The sequence below is a fragment of the Phyllostomus hastatus genome, unplaced genomic scaffold (genome assembly GCF_019186645.2).
Source record: "Phyllostomus hastatus isolate PE091 unplaced genomic scaffold, TTU_PhHast_1.1 phas_contig_57, whole genome shotgun sequence".
NCBI classification, from domain to species: Eukaryota; Metazoa; Chordata; class Mammalia; order Chiroptera; family Phyllostomidae; genus Phyllostomus; species Phyllostomus hastatus.
In genome coordinates, this window is record NW_025333912.1 from 3,591,888 (window position 1) to 3,597,889 (window position 6,002).

Here is a 6,002-nt window from a genome sequence, read left to right on the forward strand (position 1 = left end):
AAATTAAAAATACTGAAAGGAGATAAAAAATAGGCCTCTGCCCTATGGAAAATTTAAGATCTAAGAATCTAAGAAATCTAAGAGCTAATGGTGAGAGCTCTAATGAGCTCTATGATTTACACTCAATCTAAGATCTGATAATCTAAAGAAATCTAAGAAAATAAGATAACACCACCTGATTTATTAAACATTTAATGAGTATTAGGACAGAACTGTTCTGTCCTAATACTCAGTAGAGTGTTATGTCAGAACTTAATACTCTATGTCAGTAGAGGTTGGGTGAAGCTTTTTTCTAAGTGAAGTAGTCTGGCTTCACATAGGAGTAAGATTTAGGTGTGTTCCTCAAGGATGGAAAGATTTGGATAGTGAGAATGGGGAAATCTGGCAGGTGAAGACAAAATAAAAACAGGCCCCAAAGCAAACAGCAGACAGTCAGTTTGGCAGCAGTATACAGGCCAATTTAAGTGGGAATGATTATGAGGAAAGTACTTGGAGCTTTAAATTTGACTAGCTCAGATTAAGAAATCTAAATTTGATCCAACAAGGAACAAATTTCTAAATGGAAAGTGACATTTGAAAAATAAATTTAGAGTCAGAATAGAGGATCAACTTCAGGAATGGAGAGAGTACAGACAAAAAAATTAAGGAATTTTATGATAAGGTGAATGGAAAGTGATCCGGGAAACAATGAAGACAGGACTTGTTACTGATGAGTTGGGACTAGGTGAACTTTATCCTCTCTTAAAAGATCATTACATTTAGTATACATCTCAATCAACTGACTTAAAACCTCACAATTTTCCTTGCTCCTCAATCCCTAAGAGTTCTCTTTCCCAGACATCTGCTATTTTCCTAGCCCCCAAACTGGCTTCTCCAACCACACAATATACTTGAGCCAAAACAAAGAACTGTATTTACTACTCTCGTAGACACACCAAGAAATTCCCAATCCTGTAACTTTTTTCATGCTATTGTTTCTACCTTTAATGTCCTCTTTCTCTCCAAAGTCTAGCCATTCTTCACACCCTAGTTAAATGGGCACTTTTCCACCAAGCTTCCCAGAAGCCCCAGTAATCATTGCTTTTCAATACTCTACTTTTGTCAAAAACACTTTAAAAAAAAACAAAACTTATGATTGTTCCTTACCTCTCCTGATAAACTGTATATTCCCTATGGGAAATGTACCCAATTTATTTTTGTATTCTTCCCTCCTCCTTTCATAGGTAGTTGAAGATCTTAATAATATATGGTAACAGCAGAGTATAATGGCTAAGAGGACAGACTCTGAAGACAGGTAGCTTGAGTCTGGGTCTTCACATTGCCATTTTTCAGCTATGTGACCATGGGCAAGTTATTGGATCTTTCTAAACTTCAATATCTATATGTATAAAATGGATATAGTAATAGCAGATATTTCATAAGACTGTCAGAGGACTTGGATTAGAACAGTGCAAGCACCATAAAGGTGTCTATTAGGTACAGTGGAAAAACAATGAATATACTGAGTGCTGAGTAAAGATCTATTTATGAAAAGCAAAATGTCAAAAGCAAAGCTAATCTCTAGGTACAAAACACGTATATACAAATTCTTCCTAAATCTTGTCTATGCCCTAAAGGTTAGCTGTGCCCTTTAAAATCTTCCTTAACAATGGTTCTGTTTTAGTTTGACATTTGACATTCTAAGAAAATATTTAGTTCAGCTTCTTGTGGCAATAGACACCTAAATTGGTATTCTTGCCTCCAGTCTTATTCCCTTTAATCTATCCTCCACAAGGTTCACAGAGTAACCTTCCTAAAACACAGATCTAATGTTTTTCCACTGCTACAAACTCTCTTCATCTTATTCCCTTAAGATAAAGATTAAACTGCTTAGCATCTCATACAAAATTGTCCTAACATGGCCCCAGCCTAGTTTCCAACTTCATCTTTCAACACTTCTTACCACAAAACCTAATTACCTGGCCACACCTAAAAGGCTTTTAGTTTGTCATTTCGTTTGTCTAAACATCCCTGTATTAATCTGCTAGGGCTGCCATAATAAAACACCACAGACTGGGTAGTTTATGCAACAGAAATTTATTGTCTCCCAGTTCTGGAGGCTAGAAGTCCAAGATCAAACTGTTGAGAGATTTGGTTCTCCTGAGGCTTGCAGATGGCCATCTTTTCCATGTGTTCTCAACATGCTTTTTCTCTGTACACATATTGCTGGGGCCTCTTTTTGTGTCCAAAGTTCCTCTTATAAGAACACCAGTCAAAGTAGATTATGACCCACTCTAAAGGCTTCCGTTTAATTTAATCACTTCTTTAAAGGCCCTATCTCTAAATATGGTCACATTCTGAGGTCATCTGGATTAGGGCTTCAACATTTAACAAAAGTTTTGGGGGAACGGAATTCAGCCCATAACAACCCCTTCTCCTTTTCTTGGTCCAGGCTAATTACCATTTGTTTTTCCAAACTGGCCCAAGCCTTCCCACCCCAGGAAGATTTCAGTGACCTTTCTTTGTGTTCCCACAGTTCTTCTGTATGGTGGTGTCTCATGCTGCTATCCTATTACGGCACTATCGTAATTGTCTCTTTCCCTGTTCAGACTGTATTTCTTAAGAGCAGAGACTAAATCTCTAGCACTTAGTACTTAGTCTGGTTTCTTGTATGTATTTAATAAAGATTTGATTATTGAGAGAAAGCATAAAAATCCCATGAACTTGAAGAAAGGCAAATGTGGGTTCAAATCCTAGCTCTACCATTTAATTATCTTGTGACTTTGGGCAAGGCACTAAATGCTGAACTTCTACATAAGGTAGTTAGTTGTTCAGATAAATGACTTGCTTATAATAAAAAAAACATCTAGTTGTGGAGTTGGCACACAGTAGGTTCTCAGTACATATTAAGAGTAAAGATTCTGAGATGCCTGAATTTGACACCCAGTTCTACCACTTAGTAGCTGAATGGCCTTGGGTATGTTAACTTATCTTCCACTTCAGTTGCAATAGTTCATCTTTTTTTTTTTTATGGCTGAGTAGTGTGTGTGTGTGTGTATTTGTGTGTGATATCTTCTTTATGCAATCATCTATGGAGGGACACTTGGGTTATTTCCATGTCTAGACTATTGTAAATAATGTTGCAATGAACACAGGGGTACATATATTTTTACAAATACCCAGAATTGGTGGGTCACATGGTAGCTCTAGTCTTTGAGGAACCTTCATACTGTTTTTCATAGTGTCTGTACCAACTTACATTCCTACCAGCAGGTAATGACAGCTCCCTTTTCAGCACATCCTCTCCAACACTTACTTGTCTAAATGATAAGAGCCATTCTGATGGGTGTGAGGTAGTTATTTCACTGTAGTTTTTATTTGCATTTCCCTTACAGCTAGTGTAAGTCAGATGGAAAAGAACAAGAACCAAGAACCACGTGATTTTAGTCACATGTGGGATATAACACAAAAATAAATGAAAAAACAAAACAAACAAATTCCTAGACACAGACAACAGAGTGGTGATTGCCAGAGGGACAGCAAAGTGGAGGGAGGACAAAGAAGGTATAGGGGGTGAAATACAAGGTGAGGGAGGGATACTAGACTTTGGGTGGTAAACATACAACAGAGTATACAGATATTGTATTATAAAGTTGTACACTTAAAATTTATATAATGTTACTAACCAATACATATAATTTTAAAAAAGCACCTCATGTATTTCTGTAAGTTAACCTAGGTAAAACATTTAGATGGTTATCTAACACATAGTAAGCATTATATGTGTTTTCTATTATTTCATGAGCATGGCAGGTCTGAACAAATATGACTGGAAACCATGAATAACTTAGTTCTTTCAATACTAAGTCATGTAAAATATATTACTTTAATTTCTCTGATCTCTTACCAACTAAACAAGATGGCAACTACAAAGGTTCAAAAATTGGTACAGATAACAGAGCTCAAAATAAACATGAAATAATATATCTGTCTCTTTCCTGATACTGGTAGGTAGGTAGGTAGGTAGATAGAAAGATAGATAGATATTGAAGTAAAATTTTTAAGAAACAAGTTTTCCTACTCTTAACATCTACAGATATTAAGCATTTTCAGTGGAGAATAACACTCCTTGGCTCATATTTTCAACTGCATATTCACTAAAACTTTGAACCAGAAAGGACCCTTGAGATAAAAAATCTAATCCTACATTTTACATAAGTAAACTGGAAAGTGCTTGGTCTGGAAAGCACTTTTAGGGTCTTAATGAGCAACCCTCTAGGGGACAGAAATCACAAGCAGAGAGAAGAACTTGTTCAAAAGCACTAAAGCAGGGGTTTGGACTTATTGTAGATGTCCAAAGTCTAGAAAACAGTATTGGGAAATAATACTGAATAATGCCTTTAAGACAATTTCTGAAGTAGATACAAGTTACTTGACCTGTAACTTCGGAGCAAGGCAAATCTTGGTTTGAATATCCAATTATTGTCTTTGAGCCTCAGATTTAGTGCCAAAGAGTTATTACAGTGATTGAGAGAATGTATGTAAAGCTCCTAAGTGGGGTGCCTGGTGGATTGAAAGTACTCAAATGTTTGTTCTTTCCGACCCCTTCCATCATATGAATAAAAACCTGTAAAATAACAAAACAGTGTCTTTCACAAAATGTATGCTTGCTGAACGTCTGAGACTTGTTGCAATTACTTAATTTTAAAACTAGAAAGCTGGATGAATGTTGAGACGATAAAGTATCTTCATCCCTGTCCTTTCTTACCACCAACTGTCCTTCACAATTTGTTCTGAAGTGTCACGTCACCACCATTAGCATGCCATTTGGAGACCATTATAGCTCAGGCATCCAATTTTACAGCAACGATTTGAAGGTCGAGAAAAAAAAATACTGAAATATATATTTTTAAAAAACGGAAGGAGTCCATTTCATTTTATTCCTATGGTCCATTCCAGCTTGATGAATTGCCAGTGAACGGTTACTGTTTTGTTTTTGTTTTTACGGCGCAGAAACTGCAGGTTTAAATGAAAGGGTTCTGAGCAAGTAACTGAGTTCACCACTATTATGACCTAGAAATCTTTTAAGTGTTTGAAAGGTTATCTTTATGCCAGTACTAAAAAGGACACCTGCCAGTATCCATTATTTGCGCTTGAAACTCAAGTCAACCGTTTCTTTGAAAAGAAGTGTGGTATCTGCCTCAAAATCAATCCCAAGAAAAGTCCAATTCAACTCAACATAGAAAGAGCTCTTTCCAATACCCTCTCCTCTCGCTCACATCACAGATGGCGACCGAGGCTTAAGGTTTAACCGCCAGACACTAAAGCCGCTCTACTCTCAAGGTTGGGGGCTTCGATGGATAATGTCCCGTTGGGGATAAGAATGCTGCCAAACGTCAGAAGTGGGGTGCACCCGGAAACCCGGGCACAGTGCCCATCACTTCGCACCCACACTTGGGAAACCAAACATTTCCCGGGTCGGGGACACGGCAAGACCCTGCCCTCCAGTATCCAGCCTTGGGCTTGGGTGTCCGTGCGTGACCTCGGAGGACCGGGGAAGAACGCGGGTTGGGAGGGCTCCTCCGTTTTCAAGGGATGTTGGCAAGGGCAAGTTCGGGTAGTGCACGGGGAAGGTTACTCACAGCAATGGCTTGGAGTCTTCCGCCTCCGTTCCCTCAAGGAAAAGCTTCTAAAGCGGCGGCAGCCTCACAGTTGCAGCCGAGCGGCTGCCAACGCCTGGAACCGCCCGGGCGTGGCTGGGAAGGGCGGACGACTTCACATCATTATTCCGCGACTTCAGTTCTACAGCGACACCGGGTCAATGGCAGTCACCAAGCATCTGGAGAAGAGCAAACTAGCCCCACTCTCCCAGCAGCCCCCACGGCAAGAGCCTACGGCTTGCTGGGAATTGTAGTTTCCCGTCAACCCTGCCCCTACATCCTCCAGGGTTGTAGTTTTGCCTTTTCCCCGCCCCCAAGCTCGAAGGCCACGCCCCTAACTCCGTAGCCCGGGTGGCTGGAGGC

The 6,002-nt window shown here is 39.3% G+C and overlaps 1 protein-coding gene across 2 annotated transcripts in view; it reads right to left on the reverse strand.

Moving 5' to 3' along the window:
• TRAK2 (trafficking kinesin protein 2) overlaps positions 1-5,829 on the reverse strand; it is a 57,884-nt gene extending 52,055 nt beyond the window's left edge. Inside the window, exon 1 of one of the 2 annotated variants that reach the window (XM_045847577.1) lies at positions 5,622-5,829. The gene's annotated coding sequence lies outside the window, so the exon portion shown is untranslated. The remainder of the gene's footprint in view (positions 1-5,621) is intronic. The other variant, XM_045847576.1, reaches the window with a different exon arrangement.
• Positions 5,830-6,002: the final 173 nt, after the last annotated feature.